The sequence below is a fragment of the Narcine bancroftii genome, chromosome 2 (assembly GCF_036971445.1).
Source record: "Narcine bancroftii isolate sNarBan1 chromosome 2, sNarBan1.hap1, whole genome shotgun sequence".
NCBI classification, from domain to species: Eukaryota; Metazoa; Chordata; class Chondrichthyes; order Torpediniformes; family Narcinidae; genus Narcine; species Narcine bancroftii.
The window spans coordinates 25360319-25383074 of record NC_091470.1 but is presented as its reverse complement, the minus strand read 5'-3'; positions in this window follow the sequence as shown (position 1 = coordinate 25383074).

Sequence of the window (22756 nt, the reverse complement as noted above, 5' to 3'; positions counted from 1 at the left end):
TTAGGTACTGCACCTCCAGTTGACGGGTGGCCTTGGTTTGGCAGTGCATGAGGCCACAGACAGACATTTTGACATGGGAGTAGCGAGTGAATGAGGCATGTCAGTTATATATCTTTACCACCTATGTACGTTACTCAGACACGCTGAGTTCCTCCAGCATTTCTGTGTTTTTAATACAATCACAGTGTCTGCAGACTTATATATTTCACCGCTATTTCACACCTCCTTCCCATCATCTTCTTATTCACTGAGCCCTTCCTCCTTCTGCCACCCATTCACTTATGCCATTCAGTCTCTCCAACCTTCACTTTTGCTCTTCCCTCCCAGTTCTCTCCTCCTTAAACCTTTTCCTTCTAACATTTCCTAGTTCTGATGACCTGAAGCATTCACTCAGCTTCACCTCTACACAGATGCTGCCTGACACGCTGGGTGCGTCTAGCATTTCTTATTTTGTATTTACTCTATTGGCGGTATTTTGTTTGGGAATTTTCATTGAAGCCTGACTCGCAAAGGATCAAGCTTTTACATTAGGTTAAAGTAGAAGTCTACAGATGCTGCTTATTCTCAAGAGGTGAATATTTCCTTGAACATAATTCATATAAGAATAGGAGCCTTTACTTCATTGATAGCCAGACAAGCAATTTTGATAAAATGGAAAGATGGTGTTGCACCAACTCATATGCAATGGGAACAGGACATTATGTCTTGCTTGGGTTTGGAGAAAATTAGATATAACATTAAAACATAAAAAGATTATGTTGGCACAGAGTAGAAGGGCTGCATGGCCTGTTTTCTGTGCTGTAGCGTTCTATGGTTCTCGATCAAGATTGAATTTGACAAGATATGGGGCCCATTTATGGATTATTATCTTAATTTGAATACATAGGTGGGGATCCTCTGGGAGTTTTCTGTCCGATGTCTTTGCATATTATTCACTGGTGACTGTGTTTAGTGGGAGGGGTAGGATTAGAATGGGAAGAGCATTGTGTACAAGACAATGCATAAACCACTCATAATTCATATTCTGTTTGGCATTAATTAAAAGTTATGGAACTAATATGTAGACAATATACAACATATAATAGTTCTTTCTACCACATCAATAAAATATTTAAGGAAGAAAAGAAGATAGAAAAGTGCTGGAGGGAGTCAGATGCCATGCAGCATCCATGGAAAGTATATTTACATTATTTTAGTAAAACACAAAAGTCTGCTGACATCACTGTTAAAGTCAAAACCCAATGCTGGAGAAATTCAGCAGGTCAAACAATATACTTTATGTAACAAAGATCAAGTCCATAACCAATGTTTCGGGTTTCAGCCCTTCATCAAGGTATTACTTTCCCTTGTCTAGAGGAGAAATATGTTGTATTAAACATGAGCAGAAAAAAATAGTCTCAGGGCAAAGGCCACCATTCAACAGCATCAAGCACAAAGGGCGACTCCACAAAAATTAAATAAATTAAATCCTGCTGTATTAGATTTTTGTTTTAGGCACAGATCTGAGATCAGAACTTTATTGCACCCAACTTGGCAATGTGCTAAAGTTAGACAATTTTGGTTAGGGGTAGGTAACATTTTGGAATGAATCAGAGGAGGGGTCAAATTCCCACAGGATCCGATGTTATTTTTATTGAATAATAGCAAGGCTATAAGTCCAAAATTAAAATGAACGATCTATTAAATTGAATTTGTGTTAATTGCTTTAGCAAATTCAATGAAATGTATAGCAATATCATGGAAGTCAGAAATAGATTTAGGTATGACAGGCAGAACTCAGCAGTTGTAGACCATTAGAGAAGATTACATAATTTGAAAGATAAATATCATGTTTTTTGGAAAATATGGCACCCATATTTACAAAATTTTAGATAGCATGTTTAATAGGCTCTCTGAAGACCTCACTTCTTGGTAACCTCCAATAGATTTTATAGCATAAATGTTTTATTTTCTTGGCAGTCTCCAGTTTCTCTTTTTCTTTACTTGTCTTTTTTAGGGGTTGGGAAGAGGGGAGATGGGAGGCTGGGAAGGTGGGGGTGGGATTATATATACCACATGTATAATTTTTTGAAATAATTTCTGGAATTGAATGCTGTTATTGTGGTTTAAAATTTATAAATAAAATATTTTTAAAAAGCACAGTGGGTGAGAGGAGGTGATAGGGAACTGATGCAGAGAAATTGGAGATGGCTTTTGCTCTTTGGCTCTTTACCTGCTTGGTGAAAATGCATCTAAACGTTGCATGCCATTCTCTGTTGAATTTCCAGTTTTGGGCTTTCAGTAAGAGAGCCTTTCACGGAAGCATCATTTTGAAAAATTAACCTTGACTGGAATAAGAATTCAATGATTGAATATTAGGGTGTCAAAATTGATAATTGTCCTGCAATTTTTTTGAAGCTTTAATTATTTTTTCTTTGAGATATTTGCATTGTCTGGACACTCAGACTGACATGCCATCTAAAATATTTTAGCAGGGATAATCAGACGTGGTTGTTTCTTCTGAGTAATATAATTTGCATAGAAACACACACACACACACACACACACACACACACACACACACACACAGAGTCAGAGAGAGAACCCGCAAAGGTGGTGCAGACAGTACTGGAGGTCACTGGAGCTGAGAGGCAAAGGCTCTTCAAAAGGAGGTCACTGTGTCACCCAGTAGCTGGAACGGTCAACTCAGTAAGTGAGGTCACCAACGGTGGAAAACAAATGGCCATTCCAACACTGACCACAGTCCATGAGTGAATACAAAGACAGATTGGTTAATTATGGGTGCACGTCTTATGTGGAAAAGAAGCAGAATGCTGGAAATGTAGGCAAATGGGTCTTGCCCAGAATCATAAATTGGGCCAAAGGCCTTCTTCTCTGCTGTCTATCTCCATGACTCTGAATCTGAAATAAGTGCAGGAAATATTGGAAACATTCAGCGAGTCCAGCAGCATGCAAAAGAAACTGTTAATAACAGCACTCTGAGGCCGTTCATCGGAAACAAATTAAGAAGGAGAGAAATTGGCAAAAATGGATATGGCAAAAGGAATCAGATGTCACGGGATAAAATTTAGTAATTTGGCCGGAATGATTAGCTTAGCGGTTTGCGCGATGCTGTCACAGCGCCAGTGACCCGCGTCCAAATCCAACACTATCTGTAAGGAGTTTGCATGTTCTCCCCGTGACCTTAAGGTATTTCCCCAGGTGCTCCGGTTTCCTCCCACCCTTCAAAACGTACAGGGCGGGTGTAATGTGCGTCGAAAGAACCAAAACCTTGTTGATCCAAACCAAGGCCTTTATTAACTAAAAGAGCGTATCACAAGTAGGTCGACCAGTCCAGAATGACCTGGTCTGGCTAGGAGCAATCCTTTAAGACCTGCCAGTAGGTGTGGCTACACTCTCAGCCAATCACAGTCATCCTACACTACATTCTGTACATATGTGCATATACACATTGATGATAGAATCCGTACTATCCCAGGGGGTTATAGGTTAAATTGGGGTATTTGGGAGGCACAGCCTCGTGGGCCAGAAGGTCAGGTTACCATGCTGTATGCCTATATTTTAAATTTAATTTAAAGTTGAAAGAACTCAAAAACAAACTGTACAAGTAACATTTAACATGCTAATCAATGCATTTTGTGTGCCCTGCACACATAATATGAGTAAGCTTGAATCGACAATGATGTCCAATTAAGTGGAATCACATTTTCTATAATTTATGTAAACATATCAATTGTATATGGTTTAAAAAAACTGCAGATTAAGAATATTGCACTATAAAAACTAATTTATTTAGAAACCACATTCTATTTGTAAAAACAGGATAGTTTATTGGAGCTTAAAAGCCTTACTGGCTGATATTTACATTGGATGTGTTCGAGCAGAGCCATGAATAATTAACAGAATAACATTTACTGGAGTAAGAATGGGGCTGGAGTATGGAACACTTAACTTCGGGCAAAATCCTCTCATCATGGAACTGGCTTGTACACTGGTGAGGAAATGGAAGATTGTTTCCACAAACAAGGCATTCCCAATGAGAATTAATGCTGACAGGGATGGATGGTTCAAAAATGCCCGGATGAATAATCGTGAACTCACCTCTTTGAATTGAGCACACATAGAAATGATACTCAGTGGTCTTGTCGATGGGGTGTTATACCTGTCTTCATTTTCACTCCATGGCCCAGAGGTACAAGCCTCCACTGCCCTGCAAAAAGTAGTGGACACAGCCATGGACATCACAGGCAAAATCCTCCCCACCATTGAGAACATCTACAGGGAATGCTGCCATCAGACATCTGCAGCAATCATCAAGGATCCACATCATCCAGTACATGCTCTGTTCTCACTCCTACCATGAGGAAAGAGGCATAGGTGCCACAAGACTGGCTTGTACACTGGTGAGGAAAGGATCTGGAACAGCTGCTACCCCTCTACCATTAGAGTCCTCAGCAATAAACTCAATCAGGGACTCATTAAAGGACACTTACATTTTTTCCTCTCTGTATTGCACAGTCAGTTTGTTTATATTTCTTTTTTGTTTACACATATGCATTGGGTACAGCTTTTTTTGCACGACCAATAAGTGATAATTCTACCTCACCCGCAGGAAAAAGAATAACAGGGTTGTATATTCTCTGACAATCAATCTGAAAAATCTGAAATCTCTCACTACCTGCTCAAGTCGGAAGAGATTTAACCCCACTGTTATTACTTGTCAACTCTGGGTGGTGTTCTGTCTCTTCAAGTCAGAGGTTTTGGGTTTAAGATCTGATGCCATAATCTTAACCACAAAAGTAGAGGACTTTAATAAAGATTCTTGAGCATTCTTACAGACAACTGCAGTTTTTGAAGCAGGACAAGTGCTATTTTTTTTTAAAATATCATCGTGAATGTTCCCCGAGTTATGGAAGACAGGATTTAGGAAAATTTGACTTCACACTAATTCCCCACAATTTTTAAAGGATTTGTCAATGTAATAAGAATGATAATAGACTGCTTTGTGGAATTCATTAACAACTGGATACAATCTTTATTCCACAAGTTTAATTATGGGTAGTGTTAGGCTGAATGTTCAATGAAATGAAAGAATTATAGGAAACGTGTGCAGAGTGATTCGATATGCATAGCTATAAAAAGCCGATGTTTCCAACTACAGAAAAAAAAAAAAAAATCGGCTTATGGATAGTTTCCATGAACGGAACCGATGTGTAACCGAGGAAGTGCCCGCACTGTGTGACAGAAAACTCCAATGGTTAATTTGTACTCAATAAGCTCTAACAGACTGCCACTCCATTGAAGGTGATAATAATGATAAGTTTATTGTCATATACATTCTGACTTAAAAGTATTTGCAAAAAAAAAAACTATATATTTATTTAGACATACAGCATGGGAACAGACCATTTCTTGTCCTTGCCGCCCGATTTACACCCAACTAACCTACACCTCTGGTACATTTCAAATGGTGGGAGGAAACTAGAACCCCCGAGGAAAACCCACGCAAACATGGGGAGAACGTGCAAACTCCTTATCGACAGTGTAAGATTCGGAACCCCAGTCCCAATCCCTGGCGTGGTGCTAATCGCTATACTAACCATGCCACCACTTAATGGCAAATTGAATGTAAAAGGAGAATATAGACATAAAATGGATAGATAATAAATATTTATAGTGATCCTGGAGGAAAAAATAGTGAATTGCAATAGTGCAGACAGTCGCTGATTAACAAGAGGAAAGTTAAGAGTCTGTAAGAAACTGTTGTTGAATCTAGAGGTGCTGGTTTTCAGGCTTCTATACCTTCTGCTCAAAGGTAGCAGTGAGAAAATCATCAGGTGACCAGGGTGATGAGGGTCCCTGATGATGTTGGCTGCCTTCATTTTAACTGATGTGGATGGGAGGTCGGAGCCTGTGATGGATTTCTAGATGCATTCTCTTTAATGAAATGTTAAACCTGGGCCCCAGTGTTTCCTAATACCACATCATATTTCAAAGAAGAACAAAAGCAAGTGCACTAGCCGATCATTATCCCTCATCCGACTTCAATGAACAAAATAATCTAGTCGCTATCACACTGCTTATCAACGTTGTTGTGCCATATGCAGGTTGATTGTTGATTCCTCTACTACAATGGTGCTCCAGCGAGACATATTTGAGCCCTACATTAAAAGCTGGTGAAAAGAAATGCTATGAAATCCTCTAAAGCTCCAGAGGATATTGAATAAAAGCAACTACACTAGAGGGAGAGTTGTCATCTGCTCCATTTGACATGAAAATACCTTCAAAGATTGAATTGATCCTGCCCCAATCCCAACAAATTCACCAATCACCTAAACTCCTCATGAGTTTGCAAAGATTCTCTACCGACATCAGAAACCTTGGCAAACAGCTAAGGATGGGTAGTGGAAAGTGTGCTGACCGGCTGCATCACGGCCTGGTACGGGGAGGAGTAGGGGATACCGAAGTGCCAGTTGATGAAGTAGACAAAGACGACGTAGTCAAACAATAATCATGGCTTTTATTAGCAAAAGCTAATGGTACAATAATGAAAGACAATGGGTGCATATACAGTTATACCCAAGGGTTGAGACAATGCACAGCCAATATTAGTAAGGCAAGGCTAGCCGAAAGGAAGACTGACAGCTCAGCAGAGATTCACCACAGGTACTAATACCTTCAAAAGGTAGTGAACATAGCCCAGTACATCACAGGCAAAACTCTCCCCACCACTGAGAAAATCTACGTGGAACACTGCTGCCAGAGAGCAGCAGCAATCATCAGGGGTCCACCCAGGATTTGCTCTTCTCTTGCTGTTGCCACCAGGAAAGTGGCACAGGACTCATACCACCAGATTCAGGAATAATTGCAGACTCATAAGCAACAGACTTGATTAGAAAATCATTTAAGGGCATTTACTTTGCATATTATTGATTACTGATGTTTTTTTTCTTATTTGTACAGTCAATTTGTTTAATTTTTTTTGTTTGCATTTCCCTCTTTTGTATACCTATCTTTTACTTGAGGACAGCTTACACTACAGGTAAGTAGAAGTTCTGCCTGGACCTAAGGGGGGGAAAAAACTCAGGGTTGTATGTGATGTCATGACAATAAATTTGAACTGGAACCTCTGGGATAATAAAGCATTTGCCAGAGTATATGCCAAATAAAACCTTCCACAATATGTTCCTGTGTAAAGTAAGAGATTGATGTCACAGTTGTAACATCTTTAACAAAAGCTTCCCACTGGAAGGTCCACTCTTACCCAGGCTGATTGCACTCATCAGATCGCCACACTGCAAACTCAGAGCTTCTTTTCCAACCCCACATGTGTCGTTGTGTACATCAAGCCAGAACCTGCAATTCCTCTGTTCATTGGCTTACTTGGGAGCATGCCATTGGGACTGAGTCAGGCCCAAAACATTGGTTATGTTCCTTTATCTTTGCTACATAAAAAAATGCTGTGTGACTTGCTGAGTTTCTCCAGTATTTCTGCTAATCTGTTTTTATGGCCCAGTCACGAGGGTTATTTCTCTTGCCTTGAGATCTGCACGACTGAGCAGTCCTGGCTGTCATTTTGTCTTTCCCCGGCTATATTTATCGGACGAACACTTGAGACCTTCACCCTCATTTACTTGCGAAAGAAAACATCTCCAGACACTGCTTGACATGCTGAGGGCTTGGACCTTCATGCAAATGGCCAACTGGCTGCCCAGGGTATCAACTGGCATCCCTTTTGACTGTCAATTCTCCATTCTCACCATTCTTGGAGGAAAGCATCCCTTTGGAGTCTTTGCTCAGACATACAGCATGGTAACAGGCCATTCTGGCCCGCAAGCCTGTGCCATTCAAATACCTCAATTAATCTACAACCCCCCCCCCCCCCCCGTATGTTTTGAAAGGTAGGAGGAAACTGGAGTACCCAAAGGAAACCCACACAGACACGGGGAGAATATTTAAAATCCTTACAGACAGTGCTGTATTTGAACCCGGGTCAATGGCACGATAATAGCGCTATCCATGGTATCATTTTGGTGATTTCCTTGAATTATCTCCATCAGTAGAAATGAAAACATTTTTCTCCGCATCCATTCAATCAAAACCTTTCATTGCGTCCATGAGGTCACCACATGAAGAGCAGAAATTTTGGGAGAACTGTTGATATGGATTGAAGACAGGTTATCACACAGAAGACAATTAGGAAGAATAATTCAATGTTTTTTTAAACAGGTCGAACAGATGTAAGAATCAGTTCTTGACCCTCATTTTTAATGACAGCACGGTAAAAGGCTCTTCTGGCTAATGAATCCCACGCCACCCAATTAAACCCTATTAACCTACCAAACCTATACATTATTTGTGGGAGTGGAAAAAAAACGTAGCACCCAGAGTAAACCCACGTGGATCATGTGGAGAATGGGCAAACTTCTTACAGACAGCGCGGGATTTGAACCTGAGTCACTGATATTGTAATAGTGTTGGGCAACCTGCTACACTAACCGTGCCACCCTCTTGATTAATATCTATTTTACTGACTTGAAGAAGTGTGATAACCATGTCAGCCAATTATATGAAAATAAGTGAGTGATAATGCATGGAGAACACTTGGATCCTGCAACAGGATAGAGATGGGCTGTGAATGGGAAAAACACTTGGCAAATGGGGTTTATTGAGGGAGAAAGTGTTCATGCTCTTCTGTAAGGGGAATCAAAAGGCACACTACTATATAAATGGAGATAGATTATGGGTGAAGGCTCAAAGTGCTTGCACATAAATTGCAATAGGTTATTTAGCAGATGGAAAGCAACAATATATTGATCATTATTACCAGGGAGTTTAGAAATATTGTTAGAATTGAATGGCATGTTGGTGAGGCCACATGTGGAAGATTGTGTTCAGTTTTGGTTTCCATATTTTATGTCTGCACACATATATATAATATATTTATATATGCACATACAGTATATTTTTTTCTTTGGCTTGGCTTCGTGGACGAAGATTTATGGAGGGGTAACGTCCACGTCAGCTGCAGGTTTGTTTGTGGCTGACAAGTCCGATGCGGGACAAGCAGACACGGTTGCAGCGGTTGCAAGGGAAAATTGGTTGGTTGGGGTTGGGTGTTGGATTTTTCCTCCTTTGTCTTTTGTCAGTGAGGTGGGCTCTGCGGTCTTCTTCAAAGGAGGTTGCTTCCCGCCGAACTGTGAGGCGCCAAGATGCACGGTTTGAGGCGATATCAGCCCACTGGCGGTGGTCAATGTGGCAGGCACCAAGAGATTTCTTTAGGCAGTCCTTGTACCTCTTCTTTGGTACATCTCTGTCTCGGTGGCAAGTGGAGAGCTCGCCATATAACACGATCTTGGGAAGGCGATGGTCCTCCATTCTGGAGACGTGACCTACCCAGCTCAGTTGGATCTTCAGCAGCGTGGATTCGATGCTGTTGGCCTCTGCCATCTCGAGTACTTCGATGTTGGTGATGAAGTCGCTCCAATGAATGTTGGGGATGGAGCAGAGACAACGCTGGTGGAAGCGTTCTAGGAGCCGTAGGTGATACCGGTAGAGGACCCATGATTCGGAGCCGAACAGGAATGTGGGTATGACAACGGCTCTGTATACGCTAATCTTTGTGAGGTTTTTCAGTTGGTTGTTTTTCCAGACTCTTTTGTGTAGTCTTCCAAAGGCGCTATTTGCCTTGGCGGGTCTGTTGTCTATCTCATTGTCGATCCTTGCATCCGATGAAATGGTGCAACCGAGATAGGAAAACTGGTTGACCGTTTTGAGTTCAGTGTGCCCGATGGAGATGTGGGGGGTTGATAGTCATGGTGGGGAGCTGGCTGATGGAGGACCTCAGTTTTCTTCAGGCTGACTTCCAGGCCAAACATTTTAGCAGTTTCCACAAAACAGGATGGAGAGCTGGCTCTGAATGGGCAACTAAAGCGGCATCATCTGCAAAGAGTAGTTCATGGACAAGTTGCTCTTGTGTCTTGGTGTGAGCTTGCAGGCGCCTCAGATTGAAGAGACTGCCATCCGTGTGGTGCCGGATGTAAACAGTGTCTTCATTGTTGAGGTCTTTTGAAAGACCTCAAAGACCTCAACAATACAGTATATATGTGTATATGTATATACCTATATATTATGCACACACATACGTGTGTGTGTGAGTGGAAAGTTGGGGAACTTACTTCGATCACTGGTGGTATTTTAAGAAGTGATAGATACATTTTTGAAAGCTTGGCGAACTGAGTAGTCTGGGAACTGGCACAGAAGAGGTGAGACCATCTCTGGGCCATGATCATATTGAATGACGAGGCTGACTTGAGCAGCCCAGTGGTCGACTCCTGTTCCAATTTTCTTGTATTCTTCTGTCAAACCTTCAAAAAAGTAATTACAATTGTAAGTCTTCCTTCTGAAGCATTTTCATTTCAACTGCAAATACTTCTGGTGGTAAACCAGGGACAGTATTGCTGAATGCTGGAATTTTGTAATGTAAATCCTGTCAATGTTATTTGATGATTTCATTTTATGGAAAATACAACTTTGCAAAATGAGTCTTTGAAAGTTATGGTTGAAACAAATAATTTATGTGTATTTGTGAAGCTCAAAATCCAGAACACATGCAACATTAATTTTCAAGTGAAACCAAAATCTCTGACAGAAGAGAGGGGCACAGTCATCACCAGGCTCTCAACAGTGAGCACATCAAGGGAGAGCCCCGTTGTTCAGGGTCTGGTGGCTATGTGAACATGGGTCTCAGGTCACAGAGGAACAAAAGAAACGAAGACCACAATAAAATTGGAGCAGGAGTGAGTCAGCTGGCACCTCAAGCCCACCCTATCATTCTATACCATTGTGAATAATCTGCATTGCCTGGGATAGTGGTGGAGGCTGGTATAATGGGGAAATTTAACAGACTCTTAAATAGGCACATGGAAGTAAGAAAAATAGAGGGTAATGAATGTAAAGTAAGGAAAAATTAGATTGTTGTGAATTAGGTTTATATGGATCGACCAAACATCATGGGCTGAAGGGCTGTACTGTGCTGTAATTTTTTTTTATTTTAAACTTACATTTTAAATTTAGACATACAGTCCTTTCAGCCTACAAGCCTGTGCCACACAATTACACCCAAATGACCTACAAATGCAGTACATTCTACGTTTGAATATCACCAGGTAGCTATCAGTAATGAAGAGAACATTGATTTATTACTTTTTCAATGGGAAACTCTGGCGGCTGCTGTCTTCAAGCCACAATAGACCCATATTCAAACCTGCCATCTCTGGAATTGGATAACTTGGTGCCACACTAAAGCATTAGGATAGCCTGTTTAACCATTCTGGGAGGCACACAGGAGACTGCAGATGTTAGAGTCTGAAGCCAAACACAATCTGCTGGAGGAACTCAGGAGGTCGAGCGACATCAGTGGGAGTAACAGAATGTTCAAAGTTTCAAGCCGGAATGCTTCATCGGGATTGAGGAACCTTAGAACCCGAAGCCAGAGTAAAGAGGGATGGGGTAGAGGCAGTGGCCCCGCATGGGACTGGCAAATCGGACAGAGGTGAACAATGATGGACAGATGCTAGACAAATGGAGAGAGAGCCAAGAAAATCAGAGGGGTCTGGTTATGGGAGATGAGTCCTAATGAATCTGATATCAGGTAACGCGTTCCCCTCCCCCCTCTTCTTCCGTTCTTCCCCTTTCCCCTTTTTTTGTCCTAATTTCCCATCACCCTCACCCAGCACCCTAATCATTCTCATCTCACCTCCTTTTTGGTTACTCCACTCCCACATCTCCCCAATGGGCTCTTCCACTCTCTCCTCTCTTGCCCACGCTTCCCTCACCCCACATTAGTTCAATCTGGTCTCTCTTTCCACCACTCATCTTCTCCACTGATCAAGTCCCAGCACTGGCAACTCTAATCAGTCACTACACTCTTGAATGACCCCTCTGTTTTTTTTCTTGCCTCTCTATCCTTCTGCCAGCCCTCTGCCCAGCCTTCACGCTTTACCTCAGCCTGGTGCCCCAATCCCATATGGGGGCCCTATCCCTCGCATCATTTTCTTTTTACCCTACTTCTGCTCAAACTTTCCTCAGTCCTGATGAAAGGTTTCGGCTCGAACCATCTTTCTCTCCCACTGATGGTGCTCGACCCGTTGAGTTCCTCCAGCCAATTGCGATTGGTGAACCATTTCAGGACCTTGCTGTGATTCACTTCCCAGTTGTGAAGTTAGTTCCATATCAAATGAATATTTATATAATTAGGAACATTCAGAGCGGCTTCATGGTGCTGTTCAGATCTAGAACACACTCTCACTGAAGGACAAGTCAAGTTTATTGTCATCTCATTTTTTTTAAATTTAAGTTTAATTTTTTAAAATTTATTTATAAGCAGGGTAGCAGGCCATTTCAACTCACAAGTCCGTGCGCTACATCCCAGAGCCCCCCAGGAAAACCCATGCAGACACGGGGAGAACATACAAACTCCTTACAGAAAGTGCAGGATTCTAACCCCGGTCCCAGTCACTGGTGCTGTAAAGGCGTGGCGCTAACCTGCTACACCAACCATGCACAAGGGCAACCCGATGAAATAGGATTTTCCAGCCCTCAGTGCAAAACACGCAGACACACAACCAGATATAACACACATATGGACAAACAATACATATGCAGAACAAGTATTCATATATACAAATAAATAAGTATTCTCACGTGAATATGAGAGTCTTAGATGGTTGGCGTGAGCAGTTCCTCTGGTCATTCTACATTCTCACTGCCAGTGGGAAGAAACTGTTCCTCAGCCTGGGGGTGCTGGATCTGATCCTCCAGTATCTCTTTGCCAATGGGAGCAGCTGAAAGGGGTGGAAGGGATCCTCAATGACTTTGCGGGCCCTCTTCAGACAAGAAGCAGTTTCTATTGACACATTCAAAACAAAACTTGCCGAAGGATGATTAATTTAATCAGGATACAGACAGTAAATTCAGGGTGTGAGAAACTCATTCAGAAAATAAACAGCGCATACATGACGGGCTGAATAGCTCCCATCTGCGCAGTAAGATTCTGTCTTTTCATGAAGCACAAGCAGATGAGCTTGGGTAGAGGCGAGTGTTACGTGGCTTTTCAGTGGAGTGCATGGTCTGTGTGTTAATGATAGAGGGCAATAGAGATGTCGGTACAAGGGAGAGTGAAGGTCAATGATCTGGTCGTTAAAGATAACAAGGTTAGATTGTTTTATTTCCTGTCATACTTGATGTTGCTGCCTTTCACCTTGGTAGATGTTGCACACACTTCCACTCGACAGACATTCCCTTAGCTTTGGAAGATTAGATCTTTCATGCTCTCATCTCCGGTTTGACTGGCAGTTGCCAGAATCGATGTGAGCATACACCGCCAGTGTTCAGCCATGCAGCTAAATGCTCTGTAGTTCATTGCTGCCTCACAGGGTGCAGGGCACTGGAGGGGCATCCTTATAATTTTGTTTTGCCCTGCAGGCGAATAGATACTGGCTGTGCACTCACAAAACGGAGATGGAAGCCACGCTGAGAGTATGTGCCTGCATTTCAGCCCTCCAATGGAGGCTGCTGTAAAGACAAGGGCACCTCTGCCCTTCATACCAGCCATCCTTCTGAGTGACTTTTAAACGAACAGGATTCAACTGTTTGGATACACAGGAAGGAAGAACTTAAATGTGCAACAACTTTGAGTGTGTGTGTGTGTGTGTGTGTGTGTGTGTGTGTGTGTGTGTGTGTGTGTGTGTGTGTGTGTGTGTGTGTGTGTGTGTGTGCGTGCGTGCGTGCGTGCGTGCGTGCGTGCGTGCGTGCGTGCGTGCGTGCGTGCGTGCGTGCGTGCGTGCGTGTGTTCATCCATGAATGCACGTGGCAGCTGCTTTGCAACAACCTCTTCACTGCCCCACCTTAAAAGAAATCATACACAAGACACTTCCAGCTTCCCCAGAAGAAGGTGTGGGGCCCGGAACGTCAAGGCACTCATTGACAATGCCACTGGTGACAAACCTGAATGGCACTCAGTTATCATTCCCCAGTAAGTGGCGTCGCAGCACTGGGAGAGACATGTCGGGCAGGGAGAGCCGAGGCGGAGGGCACTCCTTCTCCCAGAGGGTGAACTGGAGCAGGCGCACAGCTTTGGAAGGAGCACACCACTTCACAATCCATCCACAGCTTCGTCCTTCCCCAGCTATGGGAGAGTGCAGTTCCCTCGCTGACTTCACCAGCCATCTCAAAACCCAAAAAACCAGTGTGGAAGCAAGATATCCTCCCTTTGACAGTCTGCCTGAGAAGATGTGGTAAAAACACAAAATTCCAGAGAAGCTCAGCTGGTCCAACAGTGTCCTTAATGTAGCAAAGGCAAAGATACAGAACCGACGTTTCAGACTTGAGCCCTTCATCAAGGTATGAGAAAATGCTGGCAAGCGTCTGAACACAAAAACGTGGACATGAGTGGGTTGAATATCATAAACACACACATGTACTCGTGTGCATGTGCACATTTATGAGGCTCAATGAATAAAGGTGGGGGGTGGGAAAGAGCTGAAAGAAAGGAGACATTATGAAATGGGAAGAGAGCACTGGGGATGATATAACTCCCAGTGGCAATCCATTTAAATTTCGCACCCCATACTCATGCCAATTTATCTGTCCGTGGTCTCATGCACTGCCAAAATGAGATGCCCGACTAAATTGGAGGAAATAACACCATATATTCTGTCTGGGTGCTCCAGTTTACATTTGGCCATTGACCACCCCAACCCCCCCACCGTTTATTCGATTGTAATCCACAGTTCAAATACACAAACAGACATAGCAGACTGACGGACAAATACCGACATGGATAGATATATTTAAAATAAATATTATTAATTAATAGTGGAGACTCGAAAAGTTGTTTTAGCAGTTCATTAGTCTCATACTTCTCTATCACTTGCTTGACAGTAGTAATTGAGAGATAAATAATTTTTTTTTTTTACACAAAGAGTTGTTGAGGCCTGCAATGCCTTGCCAGGAATGGTGGTAGAGACTGAAACATTAGGGGCCTTTAAAAGACCATTAGATAGGCACATGGGCGAAAGGAAAGTAGAGGGTTATAGGATAGGGAGGGTTTAGCACTTTTATATGGTCCAGCACAACATGGAGGGCCGAAGGGCCTGCACAGTGCTGTAATGCTTTAATGTTTAATATATTTACTGAGGAAGTCTGCACTCCTCTAATAGGCAGAAAATTCCACAGATTCTCCATCCTCTTGGATAACCATCCTAACAAATGAAAATTGGGTGGTAAGGCAACTATAACGGGCGATCTAAAGTTATCACAGTCACTTTATTTTCACAGTGAAAAAATAATGTACCACATAACCATTCAGGAACTGTCCCGCTCATGACCCGAGTTATATAATCCCACTTTGCCGCTGCAAGATCGTATGGCCAATTCCCCAAGGAATAGTTGCACTACCAAGAGCTGATCTTGACTCCTTAGCTCCTGAGTTACTATAAATGAATTCACCAATGGCAGTTTTTTTTTAAAAAAGAGTCCTTTTCGAGAAAATGAATTGTGCACTAATAATTCTCATTTACAAGCACCATTTCGATTTTTGAGTGCTTTTTAAAATTTCATTTTCTATCAAATGCAGTGTCTAATTCTGGAATCTCAAAAATCTAGCATCTAATTAAGCCCCAAACCAAAGAACAATTATAAAACTGACTCCTAAGGCTACAGGCAACATGACCAGAATACCTTTGTGTCCCCTGACATCGCTAATAATGCTGCAGTTCATACATTTCTTACATCTAAATAAAAGGGATCAATAATTAAGGCTTCTTCCCGGTCCCAAGAATAAAAGTTAACACGTAACGAATTGCCAGATGCCCCAGTGTTAATCTCAGTGCTTTGGATAAAAAATAAACATCCATCACATTAATGGTCTTAAATCTATATTTAAACAGTTTCGCAAAGACAATCGTATAAATTCCCAACACGATGACACCATATTTGAAGGCCATTCCTTAAATGGCAACATTTAATTCTGCTTTCACATCACCAAGAGTTGGGCAATAGGCTTTATCTATAATAAATCACTTAAATAAATGAATTATTTTGATTTTTGGTGTCATTCTCTCAAATTTGAAGTGATTCTTATAAGAGTTAATAAATTGACAATGGTGAACATTTCTACCTAATGTACAAGTTATAATAAGTTGTTCTTTAACTGTTTAGGTCAGAGTAGGAACTTCAGCTGTCAGGTTTTGTGCATTGTCAGATTGTAACAAAAGGCATTGAGAGTAGTGTTCACATTCGGAAATATTATCAGTAAAATCAGCAGGCAACTAATCAGCCAAAGGCAATATTCGGTACTGTGGGTATTGGATAAGTCAAACTCTCGCTTCACACCATCCAGCTTTCCTAACACTATTTCTGCTCAAAGGAGCAAATTTCTATTCCGTGTCTAGTGTTCCCTGCTTAAAGTACAGTTGAGTGGGCCTGAGGCAGGTTGGGTGAGCAGTTTGCTGAAGATCTCCATTGACTCAACAGGCGTGACTCCTCCACCAGCCCCACCCCCTAAACTTCAGGCCACTCGTCTCATTACTTCTCAGCCCCCCTTTTCCAACTCGGACCGCTCCCTTGATTCTTCTGCACTATTTTCTGATGAAGCCCATCATAAACACTTCATCCTTCAGATTCAAGATGGCCAGTGCGTGCGGTGAGTGCAGTAGTTAGTGGAATCCCTATTACAGTGCCAGACACCAGGTTTTGAATCCCGCACTGCCTGTAAGGAGTTTGTACGCTCTCACCGTGACCTGCGCAGCGTTTCCCCGGGTGCTCTGGTTTCCTCGCACTCTCCAAAGCATACAGGGTTGGCGGGTTAATTGGGCGGCACAGCACAAGCTTCGTGGAACGGAAGGCCCTTCTAACGTGCTCAAAAAATTTAAAAGAAGACTCAGTCTGGAATTCAACAATTCCATGACTGACAACGATTGAAGCCCCACATCCAACTTTATCAGTCTCTGATAGTCACTAAAAAGTTCATCAACATTCAGAAACCTCTAAATTAATCTGAAATATTGAGAGTTAAGTGTTAATGTATCACCTAAAACTGAAAACACTTCCTTTAATCTGTATTTAAACTGTTTTGCAAACCTTAAGACAATTACATCGATTCCCAGCTTAGTGATACCATTTTTGAAGGTCATTCCTTAAATGACAAAAAGACTAACCCCCTGCTGTACCCATACCTTCTCCTTTCTCATTCTCTCCATTCGACTTACTTAAAGAGCTAGAATCGCACTTCCTCGTCAACCCTTTATTTTCATCTATCCCTTCATTTCCCCCTTAGACAGCCGGCATTGAAATAGTACAATGAGATCACATGAATTAACTTTAAACAAGTTGATCTGTGGTCCCCTCCTTCAAATGCAGCATGAACCTGTGCAAATGGCAATGGAGTTACACAATAAAACAGAGCATTGATAAGGTCCACTCAAATACGTTAAGGTCATGGAAATCATCTTTGTATAGTTATGATGTACCTAAGCACCCATCCCCACCTCGACTTTGATGAAGGGCTTAAGCCTGAAGTGTCAGTTCTGTACCTTTCCCTTTGCTACATAAAGGACAAGGTTTCACCTGCTGAGTTTCTCCAGCATTTTGTGTATTGCACAGGCCCCAGTCCACTTTGTCAGGTCCACTTTTAGACATATTGTGCATTGTAAAACCATGATATGTAGAAATTTAGAGCACAAAAGGGAGTGAATCAGACCAAAATGTCCACACCAGCCGCAAACAAGCTATTCGGACTAATCTCACTTCCCTGCTTTTGGTCACAGCCTTGTAGATTATGCCTTTCCTGTGTTATGCAGTTGCTCTATAGATAGATGCGCTCAGGGAGAAGAGACCTTTGTGTTTTCTTTTTTCCACCTACCAGGGACATTACTGCCCTTGGGCAGGTGCGCGTTATAATGAGATTGTAATCAGTAGGGTATGAGATATAGAATTGCTGTCATGCCCCAGATCTCCATGGTACAACTTTGCAGGCCGCTCAGATGAGATATCAGTTGAGAGTGTGGCCTTCCTTTAACATGTGACTTCAACCAGGGATTGGCCTACCATCTGTGCATAACAAAAGACTCCGCTAAAATCTTTTCAGCTGACAAGCGCCTTATTTCCTCCTATTAAAACAATCAAAAGGACCCACGGTTCAAAGAAAATGAATGTCAAGGGACGATGCGAGAAAACAAGCTGTCTGCAGAACTTTGGAGTTAAATGCAGTGGGTGGTTTGTTTTCAACTGCTCCCTCTCTTGCGCTACCTGACGCCGTCGTCATCCTAATCACAGCATTCGCACGTCAGCTAAAACACATGGAAATAAAATCATTTCATTCCACACCGTCTCCATTATGAATTTACTCTAAGTGAGAGTTTAAGTGGTGAAAGGGTAGCTTTGTTAACATGCAAACGTGTGAGCGTTTAAGCTGATCAGTGATAAGCCAGAATTTCTTTTAGTACCAGAGTCCTTACCATGATCTTTAAAGTATGTGATAAAAATATAATGGAGATATCTACATCCTTGCCAAAAGTGGCTTGTATTTGGGAGTTATTATATAATGATGCCACCTTGTTAATGTATGATTTACAGCTGGTGCTTGCCCTAGGCTGATGCTGTTCTATTTTCAGTATTTGGGTTGCACTTTAAGCAGTTAACCTGCACTTGCTTATCTATTATTCATCACGGAAGACTTGCTGTGTAGTCCGGTGCAATGGAGGTCTCCATAAGGCAATCATTTTCTTCCCTTCCCTGACGACTATCTCTTCAAAGAGACACTTCGAACAGCTTCGAGCTGTCCTGAGTTTACAATGGACGGACCTCTGCTCCTTAAGAAGCTGGCCAATCCTGGCACGATGGGAGGAAGGACATCCCAGGATCAGAGAGGATGAAAACTGCTAACTTTGTAGCAAGTCACAGAGAAGCATGAGCAAACATAGGCCATTCAGCATCTTGCTCCCATTCTGACATTCGTCAAGATTGTGGCTGCAACGGGGTTCAGTTTGTCACCATGTACTGGAGACATTCAGCACTGGATTCTCACTATCCTGATGCAGGAAGAATAAGGTGGGAACTGTTAGCTTCCTGGCTGCTGTCTCCCCGCCATCAAGAGGAAGACTTTGGCTTATGGGGGAACAGATGCAGTCAGAAAAGGATTCTGGTTGGAAGACCTTGAACAATTGTATCAAGCACTTCATCAGAGACCAGGGACTGACAGAAGGAACGCAAGTGACTCAGGTGACTACCTGGCAGAAGAGACATCTCAAAGGATCACTCTCACCAATCAATGAATTGGGTCATCCTCTTGTTGTCAACAACCCCTAGCTTAATGATGCCCCTTGTTCAATGGCTTAAAGTGGTGAAATTGGATTACATCTCCAAGACATCATTAATAAGTGTGAGTTGGAAACCCAGGGCCGCCTTTTCCACAGTGAGGGAGGAGAAAGGAAAGGGAAGGAAGGAGAAATACACAACATGCTAATGTCGGAATTTTGAATATGAGTAAAGGAGACGGAGGGACATGGCAGGTTAGACAACTCCCACAGAAAGAAATGGTTAGTCAGCATTGCAGGTCAGGTATTGGCTTGAGAAAAACCATGAGACATAGGAGAAGAATAAGGCCATTTGGCCCATTGAGTCTGCTGCACCATTTGAATCATGACCAATGTACTTTTTCCTCTCAATCCTGTTCTCCTGCCTTCTCCCTGTAACCATAGCTCCAAAGCATTCGACCTGAGGTCAATGCACAGGGGCATTAAAATGGGAAAGAATATCATTGGGATCTCCCTTTCCTGTTCAGGCCACATTCACTGGAAGTAATACTTAAATAGGGCTCAGAGAATTACTGAGGTCCCCCTACTATCCATCACACAGGGTCAAGAAGGTGGTAAAGGAACATCAAAATCAGGACTGACAGGCTGGAAAATCTTCATGCAGGCTGAGAGATTGATGAACCTTGGGTCTCTTACAAATGAAACTAAGAAATTTGTTCCAGAATATTTATACATATTTATTTTATGCTACATTTTTATGTATCTATGTGATTATTATGTGCTGTACGAGAAATATATCATGTGCATATGAGTGTGTACTGTGGTCCAAAGTAACACTCTTTTGTCTGGTTGGAAATAAAAAGAAAGATGATAATAAAATTGAACTTGAATCTTTGACACCCTTACGAATCAAGACCTCTCAATCTCCACCTTAAATCTACTCAATGGCAACCTCCTTGTGGCAACAAATTCCACAGATTCACCACCCTCTGACTGAAAAATACCCAAACCCAGATCCCAAAACATCAAATGTCTATTTCTTTCCATGGATGATGTCCGAACCTTTCGCTCCACTTTGTGCAATGGGAAGATATAGGCAAATGACCAGTGCCTATATTGCACAGGCCAAAATAACATCCAGGCCCATAAATTAGCATCTGGGATGATCACCTCTCTGACATCACTGCTCAGCATCCTGTACGACATTACCTTGGGGGTATGTCTGTTAAACCCTGGAATACTGCTCCCCAGAAGCACCAGAAATGCCAAGAGATTTCAAACCCGAGTTTCCTCCCACTGTCCAAAAATGTACAGGGTGTCCCAGGATTGCAATCGTGCTATTTCTCCAAATTAAAATTAAATTTCAATTTTCACCATTTACACTTTCCCTTTTTAACCCCACATTCTCTGCTTCCTCCCGGATCCCACCACTCACCCTCACATGAATGTCAGTTTTCAGTGGCCTTTTAACCCAAAACTTTGGCATATGAGAGGAAACCAACTAGGTCACGGGGGCAACATGTAAACTCCACACAGAAAGCAACGGAGGTCAAGAATAACCTAGCACCTTTGTTAACTGTATCCTCCTGAGACCATTTGATTAGTTTAATTCAGGAACACAGCACGGCAACAGGCTGCCCCGACCCATGAGCCCTTGCTGCCGTGTCCAATTAACCCACCAGCCCCATGTGTCCTCAGAATGTTATGTTATGTTATGTTAACATCAGTGGTATCAATAGGGTTGGCGGCACCCAGTGCAATAACTCATGGTGTCAAACACGCCCCCCCCCACCCCTTCCTTACCAGAACATACAGAATCCTGAGTATCAGAATCCTGAGTAACGTGGGAAGAAACAAAGCACCTGGAGGAAACCCATACAGTCATAAAGAGAACATACAGACAGCGCCGCATTTGAACCTGTATCACTGGCACCATAATAGAATTGCACGAACAGCTACGCTAATCATGCTTTATAGCAAGCCACAGAGGAACACGAGTAAACGTAGGCCATTCCATGATTTTTGATCAAACATTTCTAGAGCTGAAGCCGATTAGTGGTTAAATTGTTGGCCATAGTCATAGAGTGAATGTGCAAACCCTGCGCAGAAAACACCCGAGGTCAGGATTGAAACAAGATTCCAAGCACTGTAAGGCAGCAGCTCCATTTGGTTTGCATGGACAGGGCTTCTTTTATTCACAAAAATGTTTATTTTAGTAACAAAAACATGACAAAACTACACAAAATCGACACAGAACTACACCTAAATGTATTATCTCCGCGGTAAAACATTAACGAGAGTTACATACAATCTGTTACATACACCCGGATACAGTGCGGGTTAAATGCAATCTACAGATTCAGGTTAAAATCCAGTTTTCATAATCGATCTCATAGGAGGAACACCATTCCTGGAACTCGCCCACTGTCCCCTCAGATACTAGGCGCTCCCGCTCTAGCACCATACAAGCCTGGATGTAATCCCAAAAGAGGGGCAGGCTGTCAGCTCACCCTGAACACTCGAATGATCTCTGCCTCAACCCATGAACAGCTAGCTGGGCCAGACCCAGTGGCAACCTCACAAGCATATCCTCTGAGGAACGAACCTCCTTCCTCACCGGGTAACTGTAGATCAGGGGCTTTGAGGAGGTGCCCCTTCAAATGGGCAAGAAGGAGTTGCAACCTCTCACACTCTAGGTACATATGGTCTTCTTCTTTTTTCTTCTTCTTCTTCTTTGGCTTGGCTTCGTGGACGAAGATTTATGGAGGGGTAAATGTCCACGTCAGCTGCAGGCTCATTGGTGACTGACAAGTCCAATGCGGGACAGGTAGGCACGGTTGCAGCGGTTGCAAGGGAAAATTGGTTGGTTGGGGTTGGGTGTTGGGTTTTTCCTCCTTTGTCTTTTGTCAGTGAGGTGGGCTCTGCAGTCTTCTTCAAAGGAGGTTGCTGCCCGCCGAACTGTGAGGCGCCAAGATGCACGGTTGGAGGCGAGATCAGCCCACTGGCGGTGGTCAATGTGGCAGGCACCAAGAGATTTCTTTAAGCAGTCCTTGTACCTCTTCTTTGCTGCACCTCTGTCACGGTGGCCAGTGGAGAGCTCGCCATATAACACAATCTTGGGAAGGCGATGGTCCTCCATTCTGGAGACGTGACCCACCAGCGCAGTTGGGTCTTCGGCAGCATGGATTCGATGCTTGCGGACTCTGCCAGCTCGAGTACTTCAATGTTGGTGATGAAGTTACTCCAATGAATGTTGAGGATGGAGCAGAGACAGCGCTGATGGAAATGTTCTAGGAGCCGTAGGTGATGCCGGTAGAGGACCCATGATTCGGAGCCGAACAGGAGCGTGGGTATGACAACGGCTTTGTACACGCTGATCTTTGTGTGTTTCTTCAGGTGGTTGTTTTTCCAGACTCTTTTGTGTAGTCTTCCAAAGGCTC